Source organism: Cyprinodon tularosa, unplaced genomic scaffold (genome assembly GCF_016077235.1).
Source record: "Cyprinodon tularosa strain WSP-4 unplaced genomic scaffold, ASM1607723v1 ctg566, whole genome shotgun sequence".
Lineage (NCBI taxonomy): Eukaryota > Metazoa > Chordata > Actinopteri > Cyprinodontiformes > Cyprinodontidae > Cyprinodon > Cyprinodon tularosa.
Window position 1 is genome coordinate 200732 of NW_024039303.1, and position 13679 is coordinate 214410.

The following is a 13679-nucleotide window of genomic DNA, read 5'->3' on the forward strand; positions in this document are numbered from 1 at the left end:
TGAAATACTGACAGGATATTAGACAGATTCTGGAAACAGGTCCGGGACTGGTCTCACGGGATTCACTGATCTGTGGTTCAGGCTGAGCGTCAGAGGGAGGGAACCAGAAGGGGCCAGAGACAGAGGGTCGGCAGAGGGCTCGGCAGCGGCAGGGCTTGACTTCAGACTAGTTGGTGTTCAGACCTTGAGTTTCTCCAAGCTCTCCTCCAGAGAGCCGGCAGGCAGATTCAGACAGGTATGCTCCTGAGAGCAGGCAGGCAGGTTTCTGATGAGAAGCTCTTCCAGAGCTCCAGGTCACAGTCAGGTTCTTCCTAGGAGGCAGAGAGGACAAAAACTGGTTAGGTTCAGAAGTCAGATCTTCAGGGGAGTCAGAGAGTCAGACATGCAGGTTGGCTCTGGCTTGCTAACCATAACTAGCTTAACACTCTAGCACTGGAGAGAAGTTCTGCCGCTGCTTATATGCAGGTCTCCCTGATGAGCAAATCAGCCGCAGGTGTGGTAGTCAGCTTCAGCTCCAGGAGACCTAGGGCGCCCTCTGCTGGAGGGGGGCGGACAGAACTCCAGATCCCAACACTTGTGTGAGTAGAAGTCAGAAGTAGGAGAAAAAATAAGTAATTGAGTAAAGTATAGATACCTAAAAAGTGTTCTTTAACTACCGTACTTCGTTAATTGACACCTCTGACAGTCATAACCTAGTGGCTGGAGACCCTCAGGTCAAAAGGAGAGCCTCCTCCCAAGATTGTGGAGAATAACTGAGCTAAGATCCTGTTGAACTGCCAGATACAAAAAGACAAACTGGTTATCAACCATTAACAAGCAGCAGAGGACAGCCGTAGTTATTGATATGGCCATAATAATGGAAAGGTCAGGGGAAAAAACATGAAAAATAAAAAAAATACAGAGGGCTCAGGGAAGAACTGGAAAGGCTGGAAGGTGAAGGCAAATGAAGTCCAAATGGTCACTGGAGAATTCAGGGCGGTAACCCCTACACTGGAAAAGTCTCTAACAGATACCAAGAGAAAAAATAGTATCAGCCACAAATGAGCAGTTCTAGGAACAGCTAAGATACTGCAAAGAACTCTCAAGCTCGTAGGCCTCTGGTAGAGGACCTGAGATGGAGCCAAAATCTTGGTACCAGTATATATATTTCATAAGATTTTTTTGGTATATGTAAAAAAAAAAAAAGATCTATAAAGGTTTTTTTCACTACCTACATTTTAGAGCTTTAAGTAATATTTTTCTGTTTTATCTTTTTTCCCATTTGAATCTTTGAAACATTGGAATATATTTATTCCTCTCATTGCATACTTAATGTTAAAATCAATTACTTAGGACTTGAGTATTTTACAAAAACTAAATCAGGCCTAATATCTTGGAGGGCTAATTTTTCATTTACTTGAGTAAAACTATTGTTTTTATCTAAAGTAGTGCTACTGTTAACTGAGCCCAGTTTCCTCTACCCAGCTCTGCTTACACTGCCAACACAAAAAAGTGTCTGGATTGGTGGATTTTGTAGTGGACCCAAAAGCAGAGTAGAAGAGGCAGAGATGATTATTTGATACATTTAATTAAGTAAAAATACAAAATCTATAGTCCAGAAACAAACAATGAATAGGCTAATCATTTAATTGGGAGCAGGTGTGGATAGGAGCAACTAAAAAGGAGCTAAGGGGAATGAAAATGGGACACTAGGGGGGGGGCAACAAGGAATAACCAGGAAAAACGGGATCTAACTTTAACTAGGAAAGAAATTAAATGAAGTTAAAGGAAATAAAACTAATGGCTACAACTAAAACTAGACCAAAGAATAATAGCAAAAATACTGAAAAGGGATCTCTGAAAGATATGACAGCTAAAACTAAGAATACAAAAATGATATAAATCTTGATAAAAACAGAATAACATAAAATAAAGCATAACTGAGAACTGAGAACCAAAAAGTCCAGAAAGGGCCGAATCATGACTAAAAAGTGCCCTTTACTAATTGGACATGCAAACTACAGATAGGACTTTTGCCTCCAGTTGACTAAGATAAAGCCCTTAATAAACAAGCCATTTAGCTTAAATAAAAATATAAATATAAAAAAATAAAATAAAATCAACTTCTTACAAATATTCTAAGTCCTAATGACTTTTTTTGTGGGCTCTCTTTATTACGCAAAGTAAATCCACTCAGCTCAGCAGGCTATGAACACAAATCCTTGCAGTTTTTGCTATAAGCAAAGGAAATCATATATATCTACAAATATACTTTAAATAGCAGATTTAAACAATGCAAACTGCACCATTTTCTATGTATTAACAAACCATGCTCCTTCCTGAGGTGGGGTAATATTTACAGCTAATATCCTCTAGGTGGCACTGTTTAAAAGGATTTATTGAAACCACAAGCACAACATTAAATCCCACTATCATTTCAGAATCAGACATAGTTTAATAATACCAGAGGGAAATTACTTCTCTCTTTAGTTAAAAGCTTTAAAACAATGTATTAATGTTGCTTATTGTATTTGCTCTTTGCTAATGTTCAAGTGAATAAAAGCCATTTTTTTAGGGATAGGGCTAAGTTAACCCATGATGTTCTCATTCTTTATTCTTGATCTGCAGTGCAGTGTTAAGGAGGAAGGATCCATCTATAAAGCTGTTATTCTCTCACAAACTCTACCTTAGCAGCTATTAAATGGTCCTTACAAAGTGTGATGATATATTCGATGCAACTCCTGAAATGTAATGTTATTAAAAAAAACATGCAAACAACTTTTATTACATATTGTCCTGTGTTTTCCTTATGTAAGAGCGTAAGATATAACAAGGTAGAACAAACCCTGATATACTTCAAACTCACATTTCTGTTTAAAGATCTTGTTCCTCTGTCAATTTTTGGTAATAAAGTTGTTGGGATCTCAGCTTGTTGTGCTTGCAGTGTTGCTTTAGGTGGAAAAAACCATGCATAGATGACCCGTAAAGACATAACTTTTCCTTCTCCTCATAAAACACAAAAACTAATTCCCCAAAAATTGTGAATTCTGTATTTGTGATGTTCAACATTAAAATATGTCTGTTATGGTTAATGTAATTAAAATTCTGATTGGTTGTGGTGCCATGTGCCTGTGGCTGTGTCTTGTGTCGCGTTTGTTGTACCATGTATGCATGTCTATGTGAAAAAGTTCAAAATTTCATATGGAACAATTTTGCTGGTTCCTCGGCTGAAGTAGGGCAACCTCCTATGTGTGAAGCTCTTCATCATTCTAGTTGCACGGCATCTCTCTATTTGGTTTCCTATGTGTCTCATTGTCTTAGCTAACCTGAATTTCATGTATATTCAGCCTCCAAAGTTTACAGTCTAATTCTTTAATTTTTCCATTTGCTTGGATCTTTCTTCTACCCTGACCTATTCCACGTTACTTTCTTTACACATCCTTTTGTTCATAGCTGATAAACCTCTAAGCCTCATGCATGGCCTGGTTTTTTATCTTCTAGTTTTATACAGGTGTAAGCTGTCCTGATTATGTCAAGTGGCTTTAGTTCTGTGTTTGTTCCCACTTGTCAAGCTTTAAAAGAACTATAGTGCTTGGTAGCCCAAAAGCTCAGTTAGAAATGTTGGATCATTTTTCTTTGTAGTGTACATGCTTCAGATTTTACATTTCACCTACAATACCTCTCTTTTTTTTAGACAACAGCTTAACTGGACTTTGCAATTCAAACAAACTGTCTTTCTGACAGTTAGTGTGCAGAATTTTGTTTTCTTTCTGAAGAATATGTGTAATATGTAAAATATATAAAGTAAACTTATTAAACAAGGATACAATTTTATTAAAGGTAAAATACATACTTTTTGTATATAATTCATTATAATTGAAATTAACTGGAAGAAAAGACAAAAGATGATGGTCCAAGAAATGTCCAGGAATGTTAAATTTTAAACTACAGAAATAAACGTCTTTTTATCTAATGGTTTGGATGCTCAGTGCAAAATCACAGACTGTTATGTCAAATTATTTTAAATTTTGATAAGAAAAATATGAATATCTTCTAGATGTGACGAATGTAGAGCTGGAGAGACGGCAATAAACCAAAGGAAAACATCATCATGGATCAAGTAGTGTTTTTAGGATCTTATCATTTGAAGAAGAATCAAGAAGCACTTTGTCAGGTTATGTGATTCTGTTTAAAACAATGTTTTTTTCTTTATAATGGGCAAGAATTCTGATGGTTTCTATAAATATCACAAAAGCCTCATTATCTACTTTTTTCAGTTGAAATACTGTGAAGTTTTTCTCTCTTTCAAAATCTTTCAGGCATATTCAAACAAGAGAGTGTTGTGAATAACTTTAAGATATTTATTGCCATCCCTGGTAGGAAATATATTTTCTAATCAGATATTATTCGGACTGTCACATATTGTTTATGAACACATGCTCTATTGGCTGTGTGTTAGAAAAACAAATGGAAATGTGAATCGAGCTCAAATCATGGTCAAACATACATGGAATAAGTTCACCACAACTTCTGTTGAAAATATAACAATTTATTAAGAAAATCATTCAGCTCCAAGTCAAACATATTTCAGTTAAAAATTCTTGACTAAAACTAGTGAAACTCAACTAAACTAAACTACAATGTACAAAGAGGAAGGGGAAACATGGTTAAAAACCATATTACAGTTTAAGATGGATTTTGTGCTTGAAAACCAAAGTTTATCTGGAAGAATTTGGGATATGATCAAATTAGTGTTTCACTAATTTAGAGCAATTGGAATGTTTTCAAAACCAAATCACAACGCAGATCTATAAGGTGAATAAATCATTATTTGGCCAAATAATGTTTTATTAAATAACTTGCTTAATCAGGAACCAGTAACCTTTGGTTAAATGATTCTTTACCCTCTTTGAAATAGCTAGCAGCGAATAGACATGAGGATTCCATTAAATTACTTTTGGTCATACTTGATAATCGGAATGTAATGAGCATATGAGGAAAACACATGAACACTAATCAAGTGGCAATGCTTATGCATTCCCACTTATTGTTTTGCTCTTTATATTTTTGGGACGTTAACTAGTCCTGCAGTTTTCAACCGATTTTAAGAATTTTGGTATCAAAACGTTCAGCTTGTTCAGGAGAATTCTGCTATGTCTTTTGGTAGAGATATTTTTTGTATTCTTTTTTACAATATTCAGATTTTTCTGCGTTTTTTGTCCCATTGAAATAAATGTAGAATTCTCAGATTTTAGCAAAATTCAGCTAAAACTTCACCATCTTTGAATTTTAACTACTTCAGCATACTTTCAGCTATAAACACCATTCAACTTTTAAAATGTTCATCAAAGGTTCAGCTATTCTGATTTAACTCAGCTTTTTGATATCTTTTGTGTTTTTTTTTATATAAAATTGGGATTCAAACTTTACACTATTTTTTTCAGGTTTTTAAATTTATAATGCAAGTCTATGAGCGGAATTCTTCGACTGTTAGAGTGCTCTAGCTTTTGAGCCTTTCTGGTTTTTCTGAACAAATTCTTCTCACTGTCTCATTTTACACTCAATTTAAACAAATTATACATCAAAACGTAGGAACGTGCAGTTTGGCCAAGACCATGAAGAAGTCTAAACTTCCCCAATAGAAATCCAATGAGAGAGTTTCTAAAAATCACTGACGAAATATTTTCGTGTCGTTTCCACATCTCAACTATTTGATGTACAAACATGAAACATGGCAAAGAACATCTCCAGACCCTTCTTGCACTCAAATTGAAGGATTTTTTTTCAATATCATTTATGGTTTAGCTTTTAAGCTAAGCTGTTTGGACATAGCAAATTTTTGATTTTGGGAAAAAGTCTCAGACTAAAATCTTCCAAAACAAACCACATTTTTACATCGTCACTGGGCAAAATGTTTTTTGGTAGAAACATGAAAATCAACGCATTTTTTCATCAAAGCCTGGTGATTCCTACAGCCTAAACATTATTTCTGTATCTTTTATGGTTTTTGATTTATTAAACATAGCTCAACACACACTTTTATCTATTTTTCTTATTTTGCCAATTTTCCTCTTTTTTCACAGAGTGCTGTGTCCTTTAAAAGCATTTTGAACAAAAGCAGCCCTAATGCTTTGTTCCCAAATCTGTCCTAAATTAAACAGTGCAAGAATCATATCGACACGACTTACTATGCCAGAGTTATAGGCATTTGTTCGGCAGGACATCATACAGGCGATTAAGCCAGAAAGTAATGCCAGACAGAGGCTTAACAACACCTGAATGTCTCTCCCAAACTGATGTACAAATATGAAACTTGGGACATATCACCATTCTTCTAGCGCTCACTTTAAAGGAATTTTTTTGATATCATGTACGGTTTGGCCGTGTAGCTAGCTTGTTCGGGGGGCATCAAGTTGGTCAAATTTCCAGCTGAAATCTTTTAAAATGACCCACTTTATTAAATTGCTACAATGCCAACATATTTTTTTGTAGCAACATGAAAGTTGGTAAATTTGATAATCAACGCCTGCTGAATAATACGGTCTAGAAATGATTTCTGTTTCTATGATTTGTTTTTGATTTATTAAACATAGTTCAACACAAACTTTTACACATTAAAAAAAAAAAATCAGAGAGTGCTGTGTCTTTACAAAAACATTTTGAACAAAAACAGCCCTAAAGATTCGTTCCCCTATCCGCCTTGAATTAAACAGTGCAAGAATGACATCCGTATGACTTATTATGCCATAGTTACAGGCATTTGTTTGACAGGACATGATACAAACAATTAAGCCAGAATAGTAATGGGAGATGGTGGCTAAACTTTTTTTTATCATTTTTTGTAGAAACATGAGAGGTGGTATAATCGTTCCTCAAAGCCAGCTGATTGTCACAGTTAAACAACCATACCAGTATCTACTATACTTTTTTATTTATTAACTATAATTCAACACAAATTTTTACTAAATTTGCACATTTAGCCAATTTTGTTCTTTTTTGACAGACCGTGTCCTAAAAAAAATATCTTGTCCAAAAACAGCTCTAACCCATCATTACCCTATCTGTCCTGAAATGAAAAGTGAAAGCGTAACATCAATACGCCTTATTATGCCAGAATTATAGGCATTTGTTCGACACAAGATCCCACATGGGATAAAGCAAAAGATAATAAGGTGAGACAGTGCCTCACTGCCTGTCCCAAACTGTTTGATGGTACAAGTCATCATCAGACATGTCTAGCACTCACATTGAAGGAATATTTTTGATATCATGTTTGGTTTAGCCGTGCAGCTAGTTTTTTTCGGGGGCATATAATCGGTAAAGTAACCAACTGAAATCTTTCAGAATGACCCCCTTTTTTGCATCGTTACCATAGCAACCCTAATTTTTTGTAGAGACATGAAAGTTGGTATATTCATTCCTCAAAGCCAGCTGATTGTCACAGTTAAACATCCATATCAGTATCTACTCTACTTTTTTATTTATTAACCATAATTCAACACAATGTTTTCCTAATTTTGCACATTTTGTCAATTTTGCTCTTTTTTCACATTTTAGTGTGTCTGCTAAAAAATGTTTTCTTAAAACAGTTCTAACACATTATTCCTCTCCGTCTTGAATTAAAAAGTAAAAGAATGACACTGATACGCCTTATTATGACACAACAGATACAACATCTTACAAGTGATTAAGAAAGGATAGTAATGGCTGAATGACACACATCACTGTTTCTCTCAAAGAGTTTGATGTACAAGTATGAAGCTAGGCACATATCAGATCGGTACATCGATGTTAAAGGATTTTTTCAAATATCATGTATGGTTTGGCAGTGCAGCTACTTTGTTTGGGGCCATCAAATCAGTCAAAAATCTAACTGAAATCTTTCAAAATGACACCCATTTTAACACCGTTACCATGGAAACATCCTTTTGTGTAGAAACATAAAAGTTGGTATACTCGTTCCTCAAACCCGGCTTATTTTCAAAGTTATGCTTTAGATATCCTTTATGGTTTTTTACCGTGCCGCTATGTCAACAGTAAATTTTCAAACCAAAGTATTTCAAACTTCTCCTTTTTTACATGGTCACCATGGCCACGTCCTCTTTTGAGGAAACAAGAAACTTGGCACTGTTGTTCATCAACAACTGCTGATTCTTGGCGTCTAAAATATTTCTGTATCTTTTACAGTTTTGGATATTTTAACCATAGTTCAACACAGCTTCAACACAGTTTTTCACATCCTTTGCATTTTGCAAATTTTGCTCTTTTTTTTTACAAAAGACTTTGCTAAATAAAATTTTCTGTTCAACTTCTGTCATCTTCTGTCACAGCTTCTGGTTAATCAAATTTCACAATTTCTTCTGCTTTTAAGATGAGTGCGTTATTGCCATTATTCTATCAAATTATTCTATCTACAAATTCTGCAGATGATTCAACAGTTTTCTGCAGTTATAAGTTTCTGCTTACTTCCTATTACATTGTCATATGTTTCTCGGCTAATTTCTGCTTTTTTTCCTTTATTTAGGTTCTTTGGCTAATTTTTCTTTTTTCATTCAGCAGAAAACAGCATTCCCACTTTGCTGTTTCCCTGAAACAGCTTTTTCTAGTGTTATATCAGTGTTTAAACACTTAGTGAAATAAAGCTCGTCCAAGCTTCAACAACAGCTCAAAACACACAGTAGCATAGCGTAGCAAGCAATCCATCCTGTTAGCTTTGTCTTTACTCATCAATAAACAACTGAAATGATCAAAATCATCTAAAAAGACACATTGTTTAACTAGATTTTGTCCCTAAATGTGCCTGACCTGCAAACCTCTGTCCAAGTCCGTTTTGGAAGGTTTGAGTTTCCCCAGCAGCTTAGCAGGGCAGGCTCACAGTAGGGGGGGTTGACCTTTGTCCCATGTGGCTCACACCTAGGAAAAGGCTTCTTTAGGTGGCCTTCACCTCCAGTTAAGTTCTGAAACTCAGAGAAATGTGTTGCAAACGGACTGTTTTGCAGCAGTTCGGTTATGGAATGTCAATGATCAATTCAATCATCACGACTTAGCCTTGCTCATTCTGGGCCTTGAATCTCCATGGTGGGGTCCTCATCCAATGTGAACCCCTGATCAGTTTCACGGAAAGCAAAAGAAATCCTCTGCGCTGTGTTTTTTTTTTTTTTTTTTACTGTTCCCAGCTCTGTGGGCGGCCAAGGCACACCTCTGCAGGCGGGGTCCCAGTTGGCTGAGAGGGGGTTGAAGAGCAGAGAAGAGATGTCTCACAGTTTTTTCATGAGCAAAACGGCATCGTCTTCTCCAATGATCATGTTAAGATGAAACATGGACATCTATTCTCAATGTCCTACATTATTATCATGGTTTATGGCACAACATGAGGTAGAGAAATATTTTACCTTCTCCATCCACTCCTTGAAGAAGCTGAAACCTTGCCCTCTATACAATGCAGCAGCCTTCGGATTCAGACAATGGATGAATGGATGGATGATTTCACATAACTAAAAAAAAAAAAAAGAGTACATTATAAGAAAATAAAAAAATTTGAAAGTGTGTGGTAAGACCCTAAACATGATTATGTAAAATGCCACACACCAATTAATACATTTTTCTTTCACAGCTCACAAAAACCATAATAATCAAACATTTGTAGTTCAATTTAATTTTAGTGCTAAACAAAGTACAGTATTTCTTCAGCAAATTTGCTACCATCTGCACCATCCTAAATGTAGTTAAAATAAACAGTTTTTATTTTGAATTTTCAGATGTTAGATATCGATGGCAGTTTCATCTAATCTCCATACTCATTCTTTAAGTTTGTCTGCTGATAGCTCTACATATTTTTATAATTTTCCTCATATTCATCTCCACTTATGATATCCTTAAAAAGTCTTGCTTGAAGTCGGCCACAAGCCACCTGGGAGACTCTGCAAACGTGGAAGAAGGTTCTCTGGTCAGATGAAACCAAAATTGAAAATTTTTGCAACAATGCATATGTTATGTTTAGTATAAAAGAAACACAGCTCATCAACCTGAACACCATATCCCCACTGTCAAACATGGTGGTGGCAGCATCATTGGGCCTGCTTTTCTTTAGCATGGATAGGGAAGATGGTTAAAACTGATGGTAAGATGAGTAAGACAGGTGTATGAAATGAGCAATTAAGCGCTAAGATCATAATATCTAAACTTCTGGATTGCATATACAGTGTAATCCAGGCATAAAGATAATGGCGCACAAAGTCAGCTGATTATGTCATGCCAATTTGGAAGGATAATTTACCCAAAGCAGCCCAGATAGTTACAATAAGTAATTCAGTTCCCCTCCTCCTGAGCATGAATGTAGTGACAGTCTAGTGGTTTTTCCCCACTGCATTTCTGGGGAAAAGAAGACAGAAAAACTGCTGGTTCAGGAATACAGTACTCGCTAAGGAAACAACATTTGAAAACACAGAGTTAATGGAGGAAAAAGCTCTTTGGTGGGTTTATGTAGGAGAGCATAAGTGGGAAAGAAGAACTGAGCCAGCTTTACCACCAGTGGGATGATAAATGAGTTTTTCTAGACTCCATCTTAAAATCCTAAACATTTAGGGATTTTCAAATGCTCAGTTTATTTTGTTTCTACCTGCCATTGATTGAACTCCTTGAATGTTTTCCTTGGAAATAACCAGCTTATGCCTAACATTTTGGCTTCACTCATTCCGTGATGAACTTTAAAGAAGCAAAATCCGATCTGGTTTTACTTTTTTCAGCATGCCAGTAGGCTCATCCCACTTCCCTTTTATTCATGTGAATAAATCTGTTATACTGCTTCAGGGACATAAAGTGCCAGTCGCCACAGCTTCAATGTGGCCTATATACATTTTTTTTAACTCAGAGGAGGAAAACCTGGTGCTTAATTTGTCAACCAGAGGGTTCTAAAAGCAAGGGTTCTGTTTCAGTGGATTAACACTTCTATTCTCGTCTCTCTATTTCCCGCCTCCGCTGTGTAGGACTGCTTGACTCCTCTTAGTGTGCCACAGTAAAGAAAAAAAAAACAATAACTGCTGTTGAAGCCACTTTGTGCCCATCGTAAGAAATTAAGACAAGTACCATGACATTCACATGGTTTTTAAAATCAAAGCATAATATAAATAACTCGTTCTTAACTATGTCTTAAAATACATGACATATTACTTAGTTCATTGATTTAAACAAGAACAAAGCCAGATGTCTTTTAGTGGCTTAAAACATTTCTCGAAGGCAAACATCTAATGAAATCTTCTTTCCGACTGTATCAGTTTCTGATATCAATACTTTCTCATAACAATGTGGATCTTGCTCCAGTTTATGAAGGCTTTCTGATGGTTATACATAGCTCTTTTTAGGTCCTACCATTGCATTTTAATCAGTTCTGCACATCAATTCAGTTGCTGCCAACACCTTGAGCCTCTGCTCCACTGCAGACATGCCTGAGACCATTGTTCACTTGCATAATACTTTATTTGTAGCTAGGCTACAGCCGTAGGACAAAGGACTACAGCTGTAGTCCTTTGGTTGGTTTATGGGAGGTCTTCCATAAACCAACCCGTGCTGCCACTTGTGTATCCGTTTTATTTCTTTTTCTATTTTTATTGTACAATACAAAATTTTAAGATCTGTCCAGGGACAACAGATGAAAAATAGCCTTCTTGCTAATTCTGGTGCATTTGCATTAATGCTAATTAATCTACACTGTACCTGTTAAATACATAGAATAAAATAAAATAAATCAAATATAACATTTTGGTATGTAATTCATGGCCAGAGTCAGCAAAAAATTCTTTGCACTTTAACATTCATTTTGCATACCCAAATGGAAAAGCAAATAACTTAGGAATTATGAGCCCAACTTACATGTGGTACATTATTTGAAAGCTAACACCTTCTAGTTTCTGAATATGTAAATTAAAATTGGGTGAGTAAAACACAGCCCAAGCTGCATCAGTTTAAACATAATTCAAAGTTGTTTTTTTAATTTACTAAATAATAGGTCGTTTTTGAACAGTAGTTATAAAGACATGCTTGAGGATAGGCATGTCTCATTGTATTACATGTATTGCAGCTGCAACAGTTCCAGGGCTGTGGGGCTTTCAACTTTTGGCGTCACCAGCATCTCCAGACCTATCCAAATGTGCCAAATGCTTTTACTCAACTATTTGACTCATATAATAACAACAAAACATTTATGAAGCAGGTATTTTCCACTTTTTTTTTTAGAATCAATATAACAAAATGTGACATTTATAAACCTAAAATATCATAAAAATCTATAAAAAAAATAGTGAAACAGCTGCTGGTCTGCTGGGCCACTGACTGGACCGGACTGGGCATTCGAATATATACAGAGTCTTCAAATGGAATAAAGATGAGTATGCCCCATCTCGCTAAAGCAGTAGAACAATTTGACATAGATTTGGAGTCAGTGGGTCACATGATCAGGAAGCTATTGAAGAAATATCAATTATATTTGTAATAAAAATTTTAAAAAAATATACAAATGCTTACATTGGAATAAAAATGAGTGTGCCTCATCAGGCTAATGTAGTAAAACAATTTCACAAAAAACTTGAGTCAGTGGGTGACATGACCTCGAAGGTGTTGAAGAAATATAAAAAATTTTTAATATGAAAAATCTTTAAAAATGAACAAAGGCTTAAAATTGAATAAAAAATTCCAGACTTTTGTCTTTAAAAATTGAAAATAGCATAAAAGCAAGTATTGCTTACATATGTTATCTATTGGCATGATTATATATTAGTTTTGTCTTAGCTGGTAATAAGATAAGGAATTTATTGATTTTTGTTTCTCAAGACAGCTTGGTTCAAAGATTTGTTGACGGTCCCTAACTGCGCCACCACGCGTGGGAGGAGGGAGCAGCTGAGAGACGCTGCCCAACATCGGAGTCCTTTAGTCGGATCAACCATTTGCTAGATCCCGCTGAATCCGTGGAGCTTGAATATCCAATTTCCAACTTCAAACCAACTTCACCACGGTGCTGACGGCTCAGTTCTGCTGCACTGTAGTCGACCAACATCCCAGACAATTTTGAAATTCCCTCCAGACATTATTTTAGGTATGAAAAGTAGGACATGTCTGGGAAAAAGAGGACATCTGGTGGACAATCTAAGCTTTCCAACGATGTTTAACATGTCTATATTGGTAAACATTTTACCAGTGTAATTCTCATGCATTCTGAGTTGTTAGTTGTAAACGCTTTAAAATGGTTCGCCAGCGACCCAGTGGGGTCATGTCTATTTGATCTCTTTGGGACATAAAAGAGTATTCAGTTTGTAATAAAAGTATTCATTCTCCAGGGATATATTTACTTATTTTAGTTATTTTCACCATAAACTTTAAGGTATTTTATGAATAAGACCAATAGTGAATTGGTAGATTTTTTTCTTTTACATATCAAAATCTAAGAAGTCTAAGAAATAATGCAGGTATTTACCCCCTATTTAAACGGTTACCCTAAATAAAACTCTGTGAATCCATTTCCTCAGAACACCCCTAATCTCTAAATAGTGTTCACATGTTTGCAACTTCTTAGCTGTTATAAAGGTATCAGAGGTTATGTTAGATAACATTGTGAATACATTTGTACAAATAACAGAAAGAACAAAGCAGATACCATACAGGTCGTATCTTGCATATTGGAAATTGCAAGTTATCATTCATTCATCCAG